Source organism: Gavia stellata, chromosome 9 (genome assembly GCF_030936135.1).
Source record: "Gavia stellata isolate bGavSte3 chromosome 9, bGavSte3.hap2, whole genome shotgun sequence".
NCBI lineage: Eukaryota > Metazoa > Chordata > Aves > Gaviiformes > Gaviidae > Gavia > Gavia stellata.
In genome coordinates, this window is record NC_082602.1 from 35346408 (window position 1) to 35367809 (window position 21402).

A 21402-nucleotide genomic window follows, 5' to 3' on the forward strand; every position below is an offset into this window, starting at 1 on the left:
AGGAGCTAGCTCCCGTAAGATAAGTTCATGAAATTAAGTACCGTTTTGACTGAAGCTATTAAGGAAATGCAGTGCTTTGAAGGTACACCCATTATTTATTTTTTTTACTGCAGTGTAGCACATTAGGCGTACTTGCACCCTGAAGCTTAAAAGCATTCCAGAGAGGGTAAAGCTGTTTACTGCTGGTGGAGGAGAGGGTGAAATATATTTTGATTATGAAAAGTCACTGCAATGGATTATCAAAAAAATATAGAATGAATTGACTTTGGTATAAACACTGAATTGTTCTTTGGAATTATAGGTTAGGTCATGCCCAGAACACAAGAAGGAAGACTGGACACCTGCTAGTGACAGTGGGAACTCAAAACAGAGTAGGAAGCACTCTCTAAGCGCTGCCACAAAATCAAGTCTTGGTAAAATCCTACCTGAACGTCCTAGATTACCCTCACAGGTGTTCACTACATCTTCAGTATGTGCCTTCTGCAGTGATCAACATGTATATTTTCAATACGAAGGTCACAACCTGAAGGTGATGGCTCCAATGGTGGCAGTGTTGGGGTACCGCTTCTGCCCTCTGTCAATATACTGAAAAACCAGACTTGTTGCTGGGTTAGAGCAGATCTGCCACATCCTCAGCATGGAGGATGCTGAAAGTATTGTTCCAACTTGGCCACCCGGTTGCTCTGGCAGCCTTTGAAGCGCTGGATAGGAAATACTGCGTTGCTCAATTTGATCTGTTTGATTTGTATCTAAAAAAATAGGCCTTTGTACTTGTCATTTTTAATACTTTCTGCTTTATAGCACCCGATTCCATGACAGCATGGATTTTAATCCATGCGAAGACAGATGACAAGCAGGGTAGCCTTCAGTGATTTCAGACTGTACTTGGCAAGTGGGCTGGTATTCTACTTCTGTTTGGATAACTGGCTAATAAGCCAAAGAGCACAGGAAAGCCTATCAGATCCTACGTCAGTTTTAAAAAGAAGATATTTAGCAGTCTAGTTGAGTTTCTGTGCACCTCGGTTATGTGTCTGTTGTTTTATGCATGACAATTACTCTTTCAAGGAAGGTTTGTGTCACTGTGTGCAAATTTGTTTTATATAAAGCCTTTCATGAATACTTCAACTCAGAACACTTGATAGAACTGAACAATACAGGTGAAGAGCAATAATAATTGCTTTTCTTCTTTCTGTTGTTTTTGTGCATACACAAGAAAGAGATGGCAATTTACATCTGTGGGTTAAAAAAAAAAGGGAAAACAAGTGAGTTGAAGAGGTTCTAGAGGGGATTCCCTGCAGTCGAACCTCACTAACGTAAGAAATCTTGTCTTCCAGCTGCAGGGGCTGCTTGCTGTGGTGGGCAATGGTAAATGAGCAGGCTGGGTGCTGCCCCTGGGGTAGAGGGAGAAGAAATTTCAAGGATGGAGGGGCAAATTCCCTTGTAAGAATTCCACTTGTAAGAAGTGCACTTGTAAATGGTTTCCTCTGCTAGCAGCGCCCTTTTAGCATCAGAAAGCTGAGCTTTCATTAGTCCTAGTCACACTGGCATATAACTTCTAGGAGCCTGGAAAAGTGGGAAAATTCAGTGGCATAATTCTAATTTATATCTTACTCTTATAGTTTAAGATAAACTACTTTTCTTTAAGCAAACTAACCAAGTTAGCCTCAGTTGTTATTTGCTTTTTTATAAATCACTTTGAACTCTACTGGTGCAAAATATTTTGTAAGAGCTAGGTATTATCATTATTCATGAAAGAAAAATTCTGTATTCAGGACTTAGGCACAATATACTACACAGTAGTGATATGGTTTAGAGGGAGCCCTGTTACTTTATTTCTGAACCACCAGTTATTGCCCTTCCCACATCCTGCTTAATCCTTCGATGCCTCATTTTCTCCATCTTTAAAGCCAAAGGAGCCAAACTGTTATCAGCGCAAACTCCATGGAGCTGGATTTATGGTAACAATAGCAGAATATTTGCTTTCTATACTAGTTATCCTTCACTAATAACAGCTGTATTCTTTAGAAAGATGGTGCTGAAACTTCAGAGGATGGGTGCAGAGTTAAAGGTAGACCTTCTGTGTAGGAAACAGGGGCAATGCTTCACAAAAAATTAAACACAGAGGATGGAGGGAATGCAGAGAAACATCTGAAACCAGGCAGTTCTACATTTTTGAGACAGGTAAGGCATAGGAATAAGGAAGACTCAACTCTGCTTCACTAGATGCGCTGGAGACTATTCCATTTATATAGAAAGGAAAGCCAGGACTACAAATAACACTGTTAAAAATGATCCATGACAATATAGTGCTAAAGATCTGGATACATTCTAGAGGGAGCTGCGACACAAAGGAGACAGAAGTTGCAAAGTATTAAGCTGCTTATTAGAGGTCTGTAAGGAAGACAACTATAGGTAGGCTGGGAGGGAGCTATGCTCAACGCACAGTTCGTTTAGGTAGCTGGTCAAAGAACTTCCTCTGGAATTTTTTTTGGTGAAATTTTTCTTTTACTACAGTAGTATTTGGATGAATTATTTCGGGGGGGTGGGGGGTGGGGAACCTGCTTTTCATAGAAATTTAGACTTTTCATTCCACAAATGGTGCGATCCTGTCCAAAACTGGAGAGACAGGGGCTTTTAATGGGTGCCCAGGGTCTCTAAGAATTGTTTGGTTGACCTATGTCTCCCTTTTTTTTCTGTTCTGTGCTACATTATGGTTATATTCTTGTAGTTCACTCATCACCGTAGTATCTATAGGTCAGATGTATCCAGAAAGGACTTCCAGTAATAGCCCCCTGGTCTCTAACACACTGCAGCTCATTATGGGAAAGGGACTCTGGTGTGGAAGGTGCTGGGCAATCAGTGGAGGTGGAAAGCATGGGAGTCTTGGAGTGTGCTGCATTGAAGGTTATTTTAGACCTCTCTTTAACCTTGAAGTGCCTCTGCATTCCACTTCTCTGTCTGTAAATGTGTTCAGCCATTTGTCTCTTCGGATTGTAAGATCTTCAAAGCATTACTTGCTTTTACCTAAGACGACAGGGATGAACTTTCCTGTGTTTTAATCCAATAATAAATAAGCTTTCATTGGCTGTCCTTGAGTGACACAAAAAAGACCCAATTTTGCTGTCTCCTCTTAATTGATTTTGAGAAAAAAAAAGTATGTGAAACCCTGTTGGGCTTACAGAGGCCACTATTATTTTCATTTATTATCTTAACATCTGAGGAATGGAGGAGGAAAAATATAAAATTATGCAAACTAAGGGAGGAAATGTATGAATTATTACAAAACAATCTCAACAAATTCAATTTGTTTTTTCCACTGTATTATATGTAGGTAACAACATGATATTTCTTACAGCCCCCCTCCCCAGTGTTGACTAATAAAGTAGCTAATGATTTGCTATGTCTAAACAAAGTACAAATATTTCCAAAGGTCTTAATCTTTCTTGGTAAATATTACATGAAAATGGATTAATCTAAGCAGAAGTATGCTGCTTCTGATACAGAATTCATTTGCTATTTCATACTGTGACCCAATACATCAACCAAGGATGCATTAATGCCTCCTTCAAATACCTTAAAAAATGTCTGGGAAATAGATTTTATATTTCCTATTCTTCTGGAAATGTCTGCAAGCTTCTTTTCTATGAAACCATAACATGATTTTAATGTCTGGATGCTTTGACTCCTTGTAGAAAATGATAGAGCTGGTATAAACTACAGAATACAGGAGTTTTGTAGGACTAAACCATTTTCTAATGCTGGTCTGGGAGACAGAATTTGACATTTCCAGTCCATAACGAGTCAAGGGAAGTCATGGAACAGTTTTCCTCTTCCTTTCCCTGTCCTCTGAGGAGAGAAGTAATTTGCTTCTCCTTCACCCCAGCTGTTTGCCAAGGGGAAGGAATGAGTCAGTGAAGAGCATCTACTCCTTTGCCTCGGGACCCAAAGTGAGCTGGAGGTGGGAGAACAAGGGCAGAGGTGTCATTTTTCCACCCTTTCCTTCCCTTTGTGATTTGTAATCCGTTAGCCCGAGCCATTCTGTAGGTCCCTAATTCTCCCTGTGTGCAAATCAGGAGGCAGAAATACAGTAACACAGGTTGGAAAAAAGTGATTATAAAGTCTGACGCGCGTAGGAGAGAAAGTGCAATCTGTGCATCTGTAACACTGTGGATAAAACATCATTCTTAGGACAACATGGAGAAGGGAAATCTAATACCGACGCAGCAGAGAAGGGTTGTTTGGGGTTTTTAACCTCAAGCTTTGGAAAACCGTTCTAGCAACAGTGTATATGTATTACGGATTTATAATCCAACTGATCCAAGGTGTATGGTGACAAGTGACTGTTCTGCAGATCAGACAAAAGTAAATCCCTGCGGCTTCCATTCTGAAAGCTTTAACATTTTGTTCATAGGGTGCTGGGGGAAAAAGTGAGGTCTCATAATGCTCTCCTCTGGTCATAATACCCCCTGGTAAAAGGGGTACTCCTCACATCCAGAATTTACCATTTCAAGAGCAGCTTAGACCTCAGCTTGCTTGACTTGGATGAATCCCCTGCTCAAAGTGCTGGCTCTGCAATCCCTAGCAGCTAAATTTTGTCAGGGCATTGTAAACTGAGGTCAAAGTATCTAATTTAGAAATACAGATTCCTCTCCGTAGCAGGTACTAAAATTAGGGTTTGCAGTACTTGATGTAAAGCCTGCATGCCCCTTGAGAGTTTAGGATTTGACATGTTTCTATATGTTACAGTGCAAGTAAACTTGAGCTTTGATTTACCTCTGCTACCAGCAGACATGAGTAAGCTGTGATACAAAGCTGTGTTTCTGCTTTAGCAATACTAAGCCTGGCCTTAGTGCCTCCTTAACTCATACTACATTTAGTGGGCTTTGAGTGCAGGTGGAGCAAGTTCATATCCTTCCGAGAATAAACCACGTAGATGTATCTCGGTTCTCCATTAACAAGTTGTTTAATATCGTAAGCCTGATCATAGGGGTAACGTGAAGAAACATGCGATGAAATATTGAGAAAGGCTAGTATACCACATTAATGAGGTCAGAGATACAGTCTAGTTCACAGAAGATAATTAACCAGATATATGGTATTTTGGGTAAGCTTTTTTAGTTTACTCAGTGCATCAGAACAACAGTCTGTTGGAAAAGTAGCTAAGTTTCATCCCTCGAATGCACAGGTAACTTATTTATTTTTCATTAAAAATAAGAAGAAATACTTATTTCCTCTGCAATGACTCAGAATGCCTTATAACTGATAGCAACTGATAAAACAGGTACAATTTGTCTCAGTGGTAAATAAATAGCACGGAGGAGCATTATATAGCCTTAGCTATTGATAGAACCTCACATGGGCTCAGCCACTGAGCTTAGCCAGAGACTAGTGTGAAAAGCCTAGATCTGTCCATTTGTATTTGGGAAAATAGCTCTTATCCCTGTCACCATATTGTATTAGTACTAACCCCCCCAGTGATGACTATCTTGTCAAAAGAACTGCAGGACAGGCCCTAATGCAAAAACCCTACACTTACAGATGGGACTCAGATAAACGGTCAAGTTACTGAAGCTTCAATTCTCTCTCATCATTTGAGACACATTAACTGTGCAGGCGTGAAGTTTTGTAGCCTGTGATAAGTGACTCGGCTCAGCTTTCATCTGCTTCTAGACAATTATCACAGCTCACCTGATATATGTAACTCATTAAACTTCAGCTGGTTGCATGTGCCCAAGACCTCAAAACAATTTTGGTACTAGGTGAATTAAAGTCTCTTGCGGGTGTCTGAGTGCCAGGAATCTAAAAAGACGTGTCTTACGCAATAATACAACTAGCTTGAAATCAGCATAAAAAGTTTCTGACTTTACTAGCAGTGCCCATACAGATACTTCTAAGCAAGTTTATCTCTTACGCTCCCTTTGAAATAATGGCTTCTGCTTCCTTTTACAGGCAGCCATGAACTATTACTGGGTGGGGATACCGGTTTATGAGCACTTTCCAATTCATTAAAAATACATACATTGGGCTACCCAGTGCTATAAAACATAGATCAATGAGTCGCCATGCAGCTCATGAAAATACTTCTGAAGGCTATAAAAAGTACCACGTTTTACATTTTTAATTCATTTCTTTTGTGCTTAAGTGGCTATTACAGTGAGAAGGTGGCAAGTACATTTTTTTGCATGCAGGCAGAACGCAACATAGAGCATTAATAAGATAGAGGCCATTCCCTAACTGAAGAGTCTTTACTCTGTATTGCAGAAGTCTCTTTAAGCTATCTGTATGTTTACGCTAAAAAAACTCACTCGTAAGCCTCTATTGTTAAAGATGGCATGTAAGTTAGAACATAAAAGACAATTTTAACTGATTCTCAGAGGCACAAGTAAAATTGTTTTCTGAAGAAAAATTGGAAGACTCTCTTCTCTTCCTCATCATGTCATAAGAGGAAAGATAAATCACTGCAATTCTTACAGCAGAATATCTCAGTTGCAGATCCATAAACACAACACAGACATAATCATGAGAAGAATACAGAATTAGCATCCCAGGTATCAGAAACCAATAAAAATAATAATGGCAAAATGCTGTAGTGCATCACCGTGTTTTGATATATTTGAGTAAAATCTATTATTTTAAAGCTCAGGTGGATAGTATATCTATTCCTACATTTAAGTAGTTCATTGAAAAAGTATTTCTAAGACAAGTAAAAAAAATTAAATACTGCTTAAGAGTTTAATGGATCTTTTAATTACAAATGAACTGGCTATATCTGACCAGCCAGGCCCACCAAATTATCTGGTGTGCATCTGTGATTATATTGCATTTCTTCAGAAAGAATATTTAACAGAAATAAGAATGGTCCATTTCAGTATTTTGTAAACGATAACATTCCTCTAGGATGTCAGAGGACTTGGGACCTAGCGCATCAATTTTGCAAACAATTTTGGTTGACCTGACCATGCAGTATTGTAAGAAAATAAAAACTTGTCCCAGGATACTTGGGCCAAGTGTGATCATAAGCAGCGAGGGTGTGACTGTACAGGGTGCTTAACGACTCCTCTGCCTCGCTGCCTGGATTTTAGAAGCAGGGACTTAGTGATTCTGGTGTTACTTTCTAGTTCCAACTTCCTCCACCCTGTTTATGCCACCTTTTGTCTCTCCTTTAGAAATACAATATTTGGGTTAGTTTTTGCAGGAAACATTCTTGTTAAAATGCCAAAGATTAAGAGGCGATGGGCTTTCCTGAGGAATTCTGCATGCACCAGTAAATATTAAGCATCCATTGGTGAATATAATCTCTCTAGTAAATGTTTGCCTGTAATTTTCTGAGTACTACAAAATTGTATTGCCAAATTATTTAGACAGGCCAATTAACTTTCCTTCAAGCATTTACTGAGGAAAATAACCAGATGATAACCCTCCAGGTTATTTTAAATTTCATGTCCTCACAAGGATTTCCATATCCCAACATAACGCATATGGTGATTTTCATATCTCCACTCAAGCTTTCCCATTTTCAACAGATTCAGGATGGGTTACACCCTCACTGGTGACAGAATGGAGGGAAGTAGATTTGGTCCATTATCAAAAGTTTGGTACATTGAAGTGTATGATGAAGAGGGGATAAATTAGGTTCTTTCTGATAATAGTCAATAAAGGCAAAAAATATGGAATGAAAGGAAGTGGGTGCAGCATTACCTGTTACAAGCCTTGGGATACTGGGATGTAGAGGTGTATTGTTCAGGCACATCTCCTTTTCTCCAGGGTTGTGTGGTTACCCCAGATGAGAGGGCCCAGGTTGTGGAGAGAATTGCCTGATCTGTATCCTTGCCCAGTGACAATAAATCAGCTTCCAGCAAAGCTGGGCTCTCTACTTCAGCGGAAGATGCAGTTTGGTTTGGTGCCTGGCATGCCTTGCAATTATTAGCCAACAGATGCTGTGTGTTTAATGTCTTAGTCCTGAGCAGCTTATTAAAAAGTGTTGGGAAATAAATGCCAAGCAGAGTGGCTGGCAGGGGAACCTGCTCAAAGAGTGGCTAAATGGATGTGCAGTTACTCCTGCATAGCACCAAGCGCGTGGCAAATAGAAGGTATAGCTAGGAGCTTTAACATGTGGATAGCATATACAGCTACGTACATTCCTAAAGCACCTACATTTCTTCCTAATACTAGACACCTAGTCATTCTGTTCTTGAGAGTAAGGGAGCTGGAATGTAGTGTGTTTGACCCTAAATTTTAGTAAATTTAAGGAAAGTCTCTCACTTAATTGCATTTGCAATTTTTTCTTTGTAATGCTCAGATGCAAGCAAAAAAATATGCATATGCATGGACTGAAATTCAAGCTCCCAATATGTACAAACACATTCGTGATGGAGTCTGAAGATCCCGTGCTTCACGCTTTGATTGCTGTATGAGAGCTCCTGGGCCTTTGTAATGGCCCTGCATCAAATTTCCACATTCAAACGTTATAACCTCTGCTAGGCTGATGTGCATCAGCAATCCCACCGAACACTCACAAAACCCCATTTATTTTAAGTAATCTACTACAGACAAATCAATATACCTGACCTATGAGCCCTCTGTATGTAGCTAGGATACTGTGCTCTCTTTCACATAATATATGTGTTAATCAACCGTGCCTTTGGACTATGATAAGTAAAGTCTGAAAACATTCCCTGCTCGCTCCTTGCTGCAGACTGGGTTTCCTCAGACTTGTCTCCATCCATACCACAGCCAGTTCTCATGTGCCCACTCTATAATAATACTGTGATTAGGTGATGCATTTGTTCCATCTTTTCACTTCCTGGTATATTAACTGAGAACTAGAAAAAAATGTTGGGACCAAGTATTTTCTGTGGCGGCAACAACCTCCTGAGAATAGTGTGTGACAGCTGACAGATGTCAACTTACTTCTGGATTGTAGTGAGGTCCCCTGCCTCGGTAAAAAGCCAGAAGAGCAGGTTGGCCCTGTCTCCAGCCTCAGCTGGAACATCAGGAGCAGCAGGACAAATCTGAAGAGCAATCACATAACAAGAGCCCCTCTAAGACAGAAAACTTTCATGCCAGTTGAGAATATCAGAGTATCAGTCTGATGGAAATCCCACAGCGTTGCTTTTCTTTCCTAGATGCTTATTATAGAAGTATGGCTAAGTGGAGCTCTTTAAGAAAGAAAAACATCCTCACAAACATATTTGGAAAAAATAATAAAAATTCTTGGATTGTTTTTCTAAAAACTGAAAGAAATACGGACTGCAAACTTAATTTAGCTTAATACTGACAAAGGCAGATGGATAAAATAATTAAGATCAGGGATAAGAAATTGATTTGGAGAGAAAATGCTTCCATTTTGCTTATTGTATTCTCACTGATGCTGGTGAGAAAATCCAGGCAAGATATTGGCATCAGTGGAGCTGCTCTTCTTTTTAAAGAAAATCACTTTTATGCAATGGTGAGTCAGGTTGTACCAGTAAATAAAACCTGGTCCTGGGAATGAGTGCCGAAGGTAGGTGAACACAACTTCCTAACCTTTTTTTTTTTTTCAAATTTGCCTGGCCTTTTAGTCTCACTATAAACATTTTATTCAGTTCTAATTTTAACTTCTTTCCTTTTTAATGTTTCTGAGAGAAACTCTTTAAAATACATCTCTGGAGGGTCTTTCCCTTGTGATGTTATTCCATTTTGTTCTTCACAGAAATCAGGTTATATGCTTCCTAATTAGATTTTGGTAACTTTTTTCTTTTTTTTCCTTGAATATAAAATTTTGAAAGGTTAGACTTTTGCTAAAAGCCTGTTTTGAGAAACAGTCCCTCTGAAGCCTTATAGCACTTAATCTCCCAGTTTGTTATTTTTCTGGCTTCATTGTCCTCCTCCTCAACATGGTTATCAGTCTGTCAGGGTACAATATAAAAAAGTAAAAACTTTCCATACATCCAGAATTCTAGGATTGTTTTCTTGACTCTTGTAATTCTTGAACTCTTTAGAAAGGCATACGTGGAAAATTTAGGTCTAAGTACTTCACTTGATATAAGTGAAGTAAATTTTGGGTATACTGATACATGGAACTCTTCTATTGTCCAGAAAACCTCCTGGGATCTTGCTGTTTATTAGAAAGAAGAGAAAAACACTTTTTTTCTGGTTTCTATCTATATTTCTCTCAGGATGGTTTTTAGTAACGAAGTACATCATCGAGTTGCAATAGTAATATAACCATAGAAAAATGACAATGAGTGGAAACGTAAGTGTAAAAGAACCATCTGTCTCTGTGAAGAAGAATGAAATTGTTAGCCACAGCCATGTTAGAAAATGCTAAAAATTGTTTTGTAAATAGATAAAATTAACGTGTCATTCAGAGCTTTCCTAGAGCTGACGTTTCTTGTCCTTGTTTTGTCAGATGTTGTTGAAAGTACACAAAGTAATAGGCAGTAACTTGGATGGGTGATAAATGTTTCTGCTTTAGCAGTAAAAGATTTTAAACCCCGTGGTTGAGGCTCTGGTGAAGTAAGGCCATCGCTTTTATGTTAATGAATGACTTGAGAGAAATGAACTTTGGGGAAAAGTTCTGTTAGGTCCTATCTATTCTTGACCTAATCTGAAGGTGGAAGAGAGGAAGCTGTTCAGGCACAAGTGGCATTGCTTTAGTACAGGCAGACTTGCCACACAAGCAGACGTATCCCCAGCCTGTGTTTCCATTTGGAAATGTGATGCCTGTGACTGATGATTGTTCTGAATCTCCATTTCTTTAATGACTGCTCAACTGACTTGTACTAATCTTACAGTAACCTGGAATGGACTCATTGATAGGAAAAAAAAAATACATTTTGCATGTCTGGAACTCTCAAAGAAGCTCAAAGCCTGGTGACAAATAATTTCACATCCCTCTTTCTTAAAAGATCAGAAATCTAAAAATCTGAAAGGACTGGAATGTAGCGATACTAAAGCTTAAGCTAGCTGCTGGACTACTGAAATGCAGTTCAAAGCACTGAGACCTTGTATAGGCTAATACGTTTAAGAATTTTATTGACTCTGCCAGCAACTCAAGCCATCAGTGAAACATGAGTCCCTGAGGTATAGCTGGGTATTGGCTTTTGGGGGCATCCCTTCTTTTTAAAGTCTTTGATCAGAAAGGTGGTGATTCTGGGTATTTCCAGCCTTGTCGTTAGATAAGTCAGGAAATTAATACGGGAGCAGATTCTTAGTTACACTTATTCCTTCGTGGCATCCATGTAGACTCAATGTTCTTACTAACTGCTGGGTGGGTTCCTGGCAGATGAATGCAAAAATGCAACTGAGCTCCACGTTGAGTTGTATCTGAAAACATCCTCTTTACTTGAAAGCCTTACCTTTATATTATTGTTTAATTCTGGAATTGTCAAAAGCCAAAGATATCAAAGTCTTCTGAGATTTAATGAGATTTAGGCTCCTGTTTGAAAATGTCAGCTCAAGTGTCACTCAATTCTGCACAGAAGTTTTATTTATTGGTGGGATGAAAAAGCATTAGATAAGTGCAACGGTGAAGTTGTATGGCTGTGTTGTCTGCACCTCTACTCAATCCTTCTCACAGCTCTCCTTCCTTTTCAGTCGCTTTCGTTAATTCTTGGAGAGAACAGACCTTTCTGTCATGGACAGAAACGATTTTGAGACAAGTTTTCTCTTAAAATAACTTGTAACTTTAAAATAAATAATGTGCAAATTTAGATATTTATAAAATGTTTTGTTTAACACATATAGCACTTCATTATTTTCAGGAGTGTTGGTGTGAATTTTTATGAGAATTTTATTCCACTGTTCTGATTATCTTCACTTATCCCACCATTGTGAAATACTGTGTGAGCTTTCCAACATCAATGAATCCAGCTGGTTTTTAGGGATCTTAATGCGGCATGTCTGGTGCTTAAGATATAGCTTACCATTAAAAAGTTGTAATGTTACAACCAATACTGTGTCTCAGCCTAGCTTTGAGCTGCTTCCTTCCTCTTCAGTTTTCATTTCTTTATAATTCAAGCAGTGACCGACTTTGTCATTAGAACTCAGTTCTTCAAAACATGTAGACACATCCCCCCAGTTTCAATGCAGCAATTTCAGATCCTTATCACAGAACCATAGAAAAATTTAGGTTGGAATGAACATCCAGAGGATATCTGCTCCAGTCCCCCCCAAACCCAGGACAGAGCCAACTTTGAAGTTAGATCCATTTTCAAGCTTGACCCGGTAGCTCACGTCCTTGTCGAGCCAAGTTTTCAGTATTTCAAAGGCTGGAGATTTCGCAGCCTCTCTGGGCTCCATTCCAATGCTAAACCACTCACACTGTGAAGAGTTTTATCCCAATGTCTGAAGCAATTTTCCTCGCTTCAACATGTGTCCATCGCCTCCAGGCATTTTACTGTAACCTCTGAGAACAGCCTGCCTCTGTTGCCCTACACAAATCTCCTCTTGACACCCATTGCTCCGTGACTCTTCAGGCTGTGGCCCCACAGACCTTGTTTGCGGCACTCCTTATTACCTTAGCAGCCATGTTGGCAAAGATGATCTTGTCCCACTTTGTCAGATCTTCTGTTCTGTATCTAGCTATTTACAATTAAATAGCCCTTCCTTGACTCCCTCCTCTTCCTAGGAAATACCTGAACACCATTTTCCAATTTTGCTTCCATTAGGGAGGAGAGGAACAGATCGATTCCTCATATTATTTTGCAACAGGGTCTGCCTGAGAATAAAAACCTGTTCTCCAGTTGCACTGGTGAAACCTGGAATGAGCCTAGGACCTGATTTCTCAGTTCAGTGTAGGCTGACTCCTCTTCCTACATCCTACCGTGTTGTGCCTACAATCACCTGTACACAGGCACAGATCACTCAGGGATTCTTACTCTGCAGACTTTGCACAGGCAGAAGACAGTTTTAACAAATAGCAGAATTTTTTTCTGGAGGACAGTTCTTCCTTGTATTGGTAGAGTAATAAAACATAATTAATCATGGGTCCTTATCAACAAACTATTTGTTGTTAAAGTTCAGAAACACTGCACATCTCTTTTAGTCAGTTGTTTTCCCTCATGTCTCTTCTCCCGCGTTTTAATAATCTGTACTATTTTTATTTAGCATGAACAACTAGTCTCAGACTAAATTAAACAAACAGCTAGGACCTTAATTTGCCAAGCATTACCAAGGGTTTTTTTGTTTAATTAAAAATACTTGAAAGATTCTAACTAAAAAGGCCAGAGAATATTAATCAAAGGAAATGCTATCTAAAAAAGTAATTGCTCATTTGATGTGGGCAGCTCGGGTTAAATACCTCAAAGAAACAGCCACATTTTGAAATTTTAGCTGAAATACTGTTTCTAATAGGAAGAAGGATTTTTCAGTAATTGTATTCAGGAAGATCTAAATGTATTATGCATGTTGCTTTATCTGAGGTGCAATTACCACACTACCTTTTTTCTTTACATGAGCTGTTACCCAAGCATGCTTTAAGCCAAAGACTGCACAGAAACATTTCCAGGTTTATTTTTTTCAGTTATGACTTTAGTCTGCTGATAATTCAAAATTATATTTAGGGGCTAGTCTGAAAATATTCTGAAGGTATAGTTTCTAGAGTGGCAAGCAAGCAAAATGGTTTATATCTACATCTATATACCAAATATTCTCCTAGAATTTTCCAAAATACTTCAAAATATATTTAGAGTGTGTGTATAAGGATTTTGCGTCTGTGCATATTGTACAACATTTATTACAGCTCTTAATGAAATACAACTATCTCCAGTGTTGAATAAGTTGTCTGTTTAACAAGACATATAACACCTTGCTGCAGTTTAGGATGCAAAGGAGACTGTCAGTTCTTCTGAAACTTCAAGGAAATGTTAGGAAGAAGAGACGTCATTATCTGAACAGAAATCAAAAGCAAGATGAAAATTGTCATGGATATTTTTGCAGAGGAAGTTCGTGATTCCAAAGGGTCTGCCTTTTCCCATTGTTTTTAACCTCTTGTAAAACAAGATCATATCTATTAACTTAAAGCCTCAAAATATCATATGATGACAGAGCTATTTAGCAGGGAATCAAAGGGATGAACTGTCAACAACCGAAGTTAAAAATCTGTATGTCCGTGGACAGTATGTCATCTGTATCCTCAGAAAAGCAAAGTTTTACTAAGTGCTCCAGATCTGTTACCTAATACTCAGTCTTTCATCTTTTTTTTATCATGTCCCATGTTCACACACTTAGTTACAACCTATCACTTTTTAAAATGTCACGCGTGAAAGTTAACAGGGACTGCAGTATTCACTGCATAAACTGGCATTCCCATGGCCTTATGGTTTTGCCTATATGGACCTTTTATAGCAAGAAATGTGAGCGTACGGTTGGACTCGATGATCTTAAGGGTCTTTTCCAACGGAAATGATTCAGTAGCAAATAGCACAAAAACATTCAGATCACCACCCCGTGCCCTGACCCTACTGACCCAGATCAAAACCACACATTACTTGCAAAGGTAGTGCTTTCTCCTAATTCAGCAGATGACAGGATAGCCGTTCCAAGTGTGCACAGACCCAAACGAAGACTTTATCTGTATTTTGAAGTAGGCAGCGATTATTCTTATTTTAGAACCAGCAGATAAATCGCGTGACATCCATTCTGTCAAGGCTTGCCTGTAGGACGAGCAAACACACAGAAACTGTTACAAGGAAGAAATTAAGTCCAGGTAGGTGATAAGATCAGTTTTCAATATAGGCAATGTTTCTGCTTTATTTACTTCCAAAATGCTTACCTCTTAATGGAGCTATTAATAATTGCGTGAGAAACAACACTACAGTGGTGAAAGTCAAGGATCCACAGCAGATGATGTGAAAATTTCCAAAGCAAAGAGTTTAGCTGTAACATGGCTTGCTCAGCAATGATGCTTTTAGAAATAAAAGATACTTTCAGAGAAGCTAAATACCTTAATTATATAATCAGTTATCCATTCACCATGGTATATATTATTGTGCCTGACTAGAGGCCCTAGCTTGCATAAATTATCGTGGTGACGAAAATGTAAGCTACAGTAGAACTGGGCAAAAGTTGTCCTTTATATAAATACCTTTTGCAATTCTAAGTTCATTAAAACTGTACTGTTGAATGAAGTTATTACAGTTACAAATGTGGGATGATTAGTTGTTTTGGACAAATTAATTGTGGACAAGAACAGAAAATTCAGAATCTTTTATCATTCAATTTTACTTTAGTGTCTGTTTGATTCTCTATTTTTCCTGTATATGAAAAAATTAACAATCCCCTTGGTGGTGTTTCCCTTTTCACCCACTTGACCTTCAGACATTTTGAAACAGTTATAAGAAAGTTTACTTATGAGCAATTGATCTGGAGAAATTCTATTCTGTAATTCAATCAGTGGCATCAATATGTACAATTTCTAAAGGAATACTAGGTTTTACCAGATAGTAAGTTTAACTGGATTTATTGGGATCATTCCTTGAAAATGAGATACAGATTTGCAGATCAATTGTGCTGGCTCCCCTGAGGTTTGTGGGTCATGACACAGTTCCTAAGTAACTTGTATTTGCATAAGTCTCACTTTTAAATACCCAACCTTAGACATGAAGAAGCAGCATGATATTCATAAAATGCTAAGCATGGTTTCCCTAATGAGGAGCTCCGCATCTGTAATCACTTCTGAAAATGCTGGTCCATGTTTAATCAATTTTACCAGCTATTGTAAGATGTCAGGACTTACCGCTACCAGTTTTATTTCCTTAAAATGGGACATTAAACCGTTATCTCTTGATTTATAACCCATCAGATATAACTTCATTTTTAATGACAAACAAATTCAGTAAAAAACAATTTTAGCTGAAGTTATGGAAACTGATACCAATAAGCACAAAGAAATGTGATGTGTAATTAGTTACCATTTACTTCCTCAATCTTTATGGAAAACCCACAGGAGGATTATAGTTTCTTATAACTTCTTAAGAGATTCTGACCTTATTATTTGCACCCATATTTAGGATTAGAAATCTTTTCCATCTGATGGTGATTGCGGTATGAGATAAATTTCACAGGCTACTGCTGCTATGTGGTGCAGACCGTAGCTGCCTTCGGCAATTACTCATTGTGCTCACAGAATTGGTAGCATTTTTGCAAACTTCATGTCCTAGCATGTGTGTCAGCCACCCCAGACAAGACCACGCCAGATTAGGACACGGTACAGAACCGTGGCTCTGCTGAAGTCAGGGAACCCAGGGGCTGCTCTGGGTGAGCAGCTCAGTGCTGCTGCGGTAATGACTGGAGCTAGCAGGGGTTTCGGTGCTGGTCCACGTGGCAACACTGAATCTCCTCTGAAGTATTTTGTCTTCAGTCCTTAAAATAGGAGCCACGTCGACTTTACTACAGTCACAGCAGATGTTCATCTGAAAGCTGCTGGCCCAGATCTCCCTCCCAAGGCAGAACTGACTATTATGTAAACCTTTCCTGACAGACCATCATCTTCCTGGAAAATCCTCAGTGACAAAGACACCACAGCCACCTCTGGTAATCTCTTCCCATGCTCCAATATTATTAGTCTTTTCCTTTTACCCTACCTTGAACTTTCTCATCACAATTTAAAGCTATTGCTTCTTATCTTCTAGGGTCCTTAGGGAGAATCACCTCTTCTTTCAATAATGTTTTATATATTTGAAAATCTACAATGTTTACCCTCATGCTTTTCTTCTCTGAAGTAGAAAAAAAGAAAAGGAATTGCAGTTTGACAGCCAGCGAGTAAAAACATGATGCAATCAGTTAAAAGAGACTTCAGAGGAGAATTACCCATAACCAAGGATGTGAAAATCTCTGACTTTTATAGACAATTATGCCAGGTTCAAATTCCCATATGGAACTCTTGAATTACTTTCTGCAGAAACCTTAAGCACATCCTAAATCTGATATTCAACAGTCTGAAATATAGTTTAGAAATAATGAAAGCCTTCTGTAATGTTTCTAGAGCTTTTCCTTTAGTTTCACAAGCACAGTGCCATGGTATCTCAATCCATAGTCCTGACACCAAGGGAGACTAGAGAATACTTGATCAAACCTCAGGAAGTGTAGGGTTTGCATTTGGGAACAAATGGAGCCCTTTCATCCATTGCTTGGCCACACTGGTTTGGTCTTACTTATTACTGGATCTGACGTGTTGCTATAAGAAAGGACTTTTTTTTGCACTTTCCTACTTTCACGTGTCCATTAAAGCCAAAGGTTTTGATAGTTCCCTGACAGGTCAATATAACACACGGCGATGTACCACACTCCAGCTAAGGTTAAAGTAATGATCTCAAAACTATCAGCTCTGCATGTTAGTCTTCACAATAGATTTCACAATAGTCATACTTGCATCTGACAGACTTTGAAAGTCAAAGATAAACAATTATTGAGTGGAAACAGAAAACAGCTCGAATGTGGTATCAGCTCAGCCATGCACAGTGCTAAGCTCTATTTAAAACTGCCGTGCAACTGCATCTGTTGAACAAACTGGTACCGAGGAACATGTTTGTTTGGCAAAGTCAATGAGAAAAAGATAAACTACAGAGAAGATTATTCCCCCTGTAGATTCGGTTTGATAAGTAATAGTGTATTTAAGTAGGATAAAAGAAATAAAACTTCAATTGTAGGAAGTGAATGGAGGAATCCGGCTTTGCTATCTATACCTCCTCCGATCCATTTCTACCACAGACCCCTTGGCAAGCATGTAATCTCTCAGCAAACATCGCAGGATTGCTTCTCAGCGACGTTACGGGACTGACTTGCTGGCCTCTTTGCTTCAGTTTGTTCCTTCTCACAATACCAAACTTATAATACTACATATATTTAATGAAAAAGAATAATGGCAGGGAGGGGAGACTGCACGACCCCAGGCGAGTCAGGGTGACCGTGAACACTTTCTTCATCAGCGTGTCCTAACTGTTAACCTGGAATAACAGGTTAACACTACCATTCTGGCAGTGATAAAAGGTGCAGACTTATTTACTAGACACTAAGAGCAGTGATTCATTTTACCTAGGTCTTCAAAAGATGTCAGAGTTTAGGTCACTAAAGGTGTATCTAGCAGTGATGTATGATGGTGTGTATAAATACCAATTACTTGAGCTGTCAGGTCCACAGAGAGAGAGAAAGATCAGCAAAAGGGCCTGCAGGGGAAGCTGAGGAGTATGGGGAAAACAGGAAAAAAGGGAAATTATACTAAAACACAACCAGCCCTAGGCTGGTGACACCCTGGAAGAGCAGTTCTTCCCCTCGGCACGGACAGCGATCAAGGTCCCGGTACTCCCCTTCCCAACAGGCGCCTCTGCACTACTACCTCCACGCTTGCTTCTGCAGCCTCTGCTCACACAGCTCACTTAAAGTCCGGCAATTCCCCATATCTATAGACCTTGATAAGAAGAACCAGCCTATGACTCGGTGAGTATTTACCATGTTAAAAAATAATTAGACCGTGTGATTGATGCTCCTTGATTTTTCTTGTTCCTTGTCAGTGCCTTTTAAACAATTATCATATTAATAAAGAATCAATGATATGTCTGTGACTAAAATAGTGTTTGAAGAAACTAGGGCAATATACTAATCAGAACTCCATTATATTGACACTGAAAAATTATGACCAGATATAGGCCTTGAACACTTGACTTCCTCTTCTTCTGGTTTGCTTTAATTAGAAATTTAAGAAAATGGGTTTGCCTTTAGATGACATTGCTCAGATTATTTTCAGCTCTGCTTGGAGTGCCAGGTTATTTTTTTTAATTTGTAAGAGTCAAAAGCTACCCTAAGATTACAGGAAATGAGGTCTGACCTTTCTTCAAAGTCCTCATCAGGCTAATGATACTGTATGGAAAACTCTTGGCTGGGGAACAGTATAAAAATTTGGGGCAACAGACAGAGTGTATATATAAACCAGAAAAAAAGCTCACGCTTCTTGGAGGTACTAACTCTTCTCAAAGAAGAATCTCCTAAAGACATTCTTTTCTGTTAATACTATGTTATCGCGAAATCATCAAGAAGGTCACGCACTATTTTTCACATAATAAGACATTTTTAAAAATTTATACTTAATTTGAAGTTGTCTGCAAATAGTCACTTTTTGTAAAATACCCCTGAACATCATCGGGGGCGGAGGCTGCTGGTTTACAAGGCAGTTGAGTAGCAGAGTGATAGTTGCTATATGAAACACTGTTGGTTAGGAAACTAGACCTGGTACTGTGGTGAGCCTGATTTTCTATTATTTGGTTCCTCTCTCAATTTTTTTTATTGTGTAATGGATCATCAGGCAATAACACTTGTTACCTCCAATACCTGTTTCTCAGGAACATTGTTTAGGAAAGTTGCCTTTTTGACGTGTAACAGCTAGCACTCCTTATGAAAATATTCACGTGCTGTGACATACCTGGAGAGAAAAGGGCACCGGCATCTTTAAGGAGTACTCCTCTAATCAACATACACAAGAATTTGGTACCTGTGAGTGTGACAGTTGTGCGAAGAGGAGCACACAGAGGGAAGCAGAGACTCCTATTGTGATCTTGAAATGTGGTTGGTGCACTGTCTGACACATCATTTAAAAATAGATAGAAGGGAACCCTAAGGGGTCATCCAATTTACCTTCCTATCTTCTTCTATCTAAACTACGTGACCATTTTTTGATTCATCTTCTCTGAGCAACTTTCAACAATACAGATCCTGCCTTCTTTTATTTTGCCCTTTTTATTTCCACCCACCACCACTCCCCGCCAGCCCAGGCAATGTGTTTCATACCTCACCTTTGGCATGCCAGGGAATTGAAGGCTGAAAGAGGTCCTTAAGGTCACCTCGGCTGGTCTCCTTGCACATCATACGTTGCAAATTACCACCCCAGTTTACTCTGCATCCGTGCAACAAATCTGGGCCTGAAGAGCCCAAACCATACCTGATCCCATCACAAACCTGCGGGGAAAGATAATGTTCTTTTTGACAGCTGGACAGTAACTTTCACAAAACGCATTACAATGTACCCCAGCCGTTGCTTTTATTTCTCTTTAGAGCATTTGACCTTTTAAATATGCTGAAGTGCTATTGTAAAGAAAACTTTCAGAACCTATATTCTATAAGCACAGCAATACGGTCTGTGAGTTGGCGTATTGCCTAGGAGAACAGCTTGTAACTGCTCTCACGATGGGTTTTGTTCACAAGTAAGTCTTCATACGTGTTTTCAGAAAATGTCCAGGGTGCACATCGGCAGCCCAGGTAAATAATTTCTGATTAATCGCAGTTCCCTCACTCCATTCCTTGCCTCCCTCCCTCAACTCTTTCCCTGACATTTTGGTGTTTACTTCATCAGTGAACTTGGTAGGATGCAGTCTGCATTTCTAACTTGAACCTATTAAGCAGAAGTGCTTAACAGCAGCAATAATTTACAAGATGGACAGGAAGGCAGGGATTGGTGACAAGACTTTGTGAGCAAGTGCAGTATTAAACCAAGCAAAGGTTTGACCTAGAGAAAAAGGTACCACAGCTCTGAGCTGATGCAGTGTGTCGTTTCAGGTCAACATTAAGTTTTTTCAGCAGACCGTATGCAGTATGTAATTTATCTTGGAGAACTTGGGCTTGTTCTCAGTGATGATTTTGCTTTTAAACCATGTAGCATTATTCCCATTGCAAGCATATGGTTGCTTTTTGTATACGGGGAAAATACCACACACCTCATGTACATCCAATAAGGTCAAATAAGGCTAATGTAAATTGTGAATTAATACTATGCAAAGGTGAAATTTGTTTGCATGTTTAAATTAATAGCTCAATATCCAAATGTGCAACTCAGAGTGTTATCAAACACATGTTAATCTCTCAGTCACTCAACTGCCTATTTTATATCACATGGTAAAATATCCTGTTGGACATTATCCTTGCAAAACCTAAATGTTTATGCGAAGATAAGCTCGCTTTTTTCCCCACCCTGTATAGCTTCAGTAAAAGTGTGAACGCAGTTCTTATTACAGAATCTTTGTTGAACAATAGGTAAAACGTTAGCACCATGATACTGCCTGCAAAGATGGTAATTAGAAAAGAAAACCAAAACAAAATCAGGAGGTTTTGCATCAAAAGCTGAAGAAATAAAACTTACAAACAAATGCATAAAAAAAAGATAACTTCCAATATCTTTGTATGGCAGCTATTATGTATACTTTTTGAACTTCAGCAACTTTTATAAGATATTGTTTTTACAGCCCAGGTGCTCCTTTTGATCTTTGATTGACAGAAATGTGTCAGACAGACTAGAACGTTTGGCAGGTGCCACTTCAGAGCTCTAGTTCACCAAAAACTTGACCGGGGGTACTTCTTGTTTGGAAGGAAATGAGCATTTTGGTTTTAGCCACTTGGTACTCAAAACCACGTTTTAATTGCTATTTTGTCATGTTC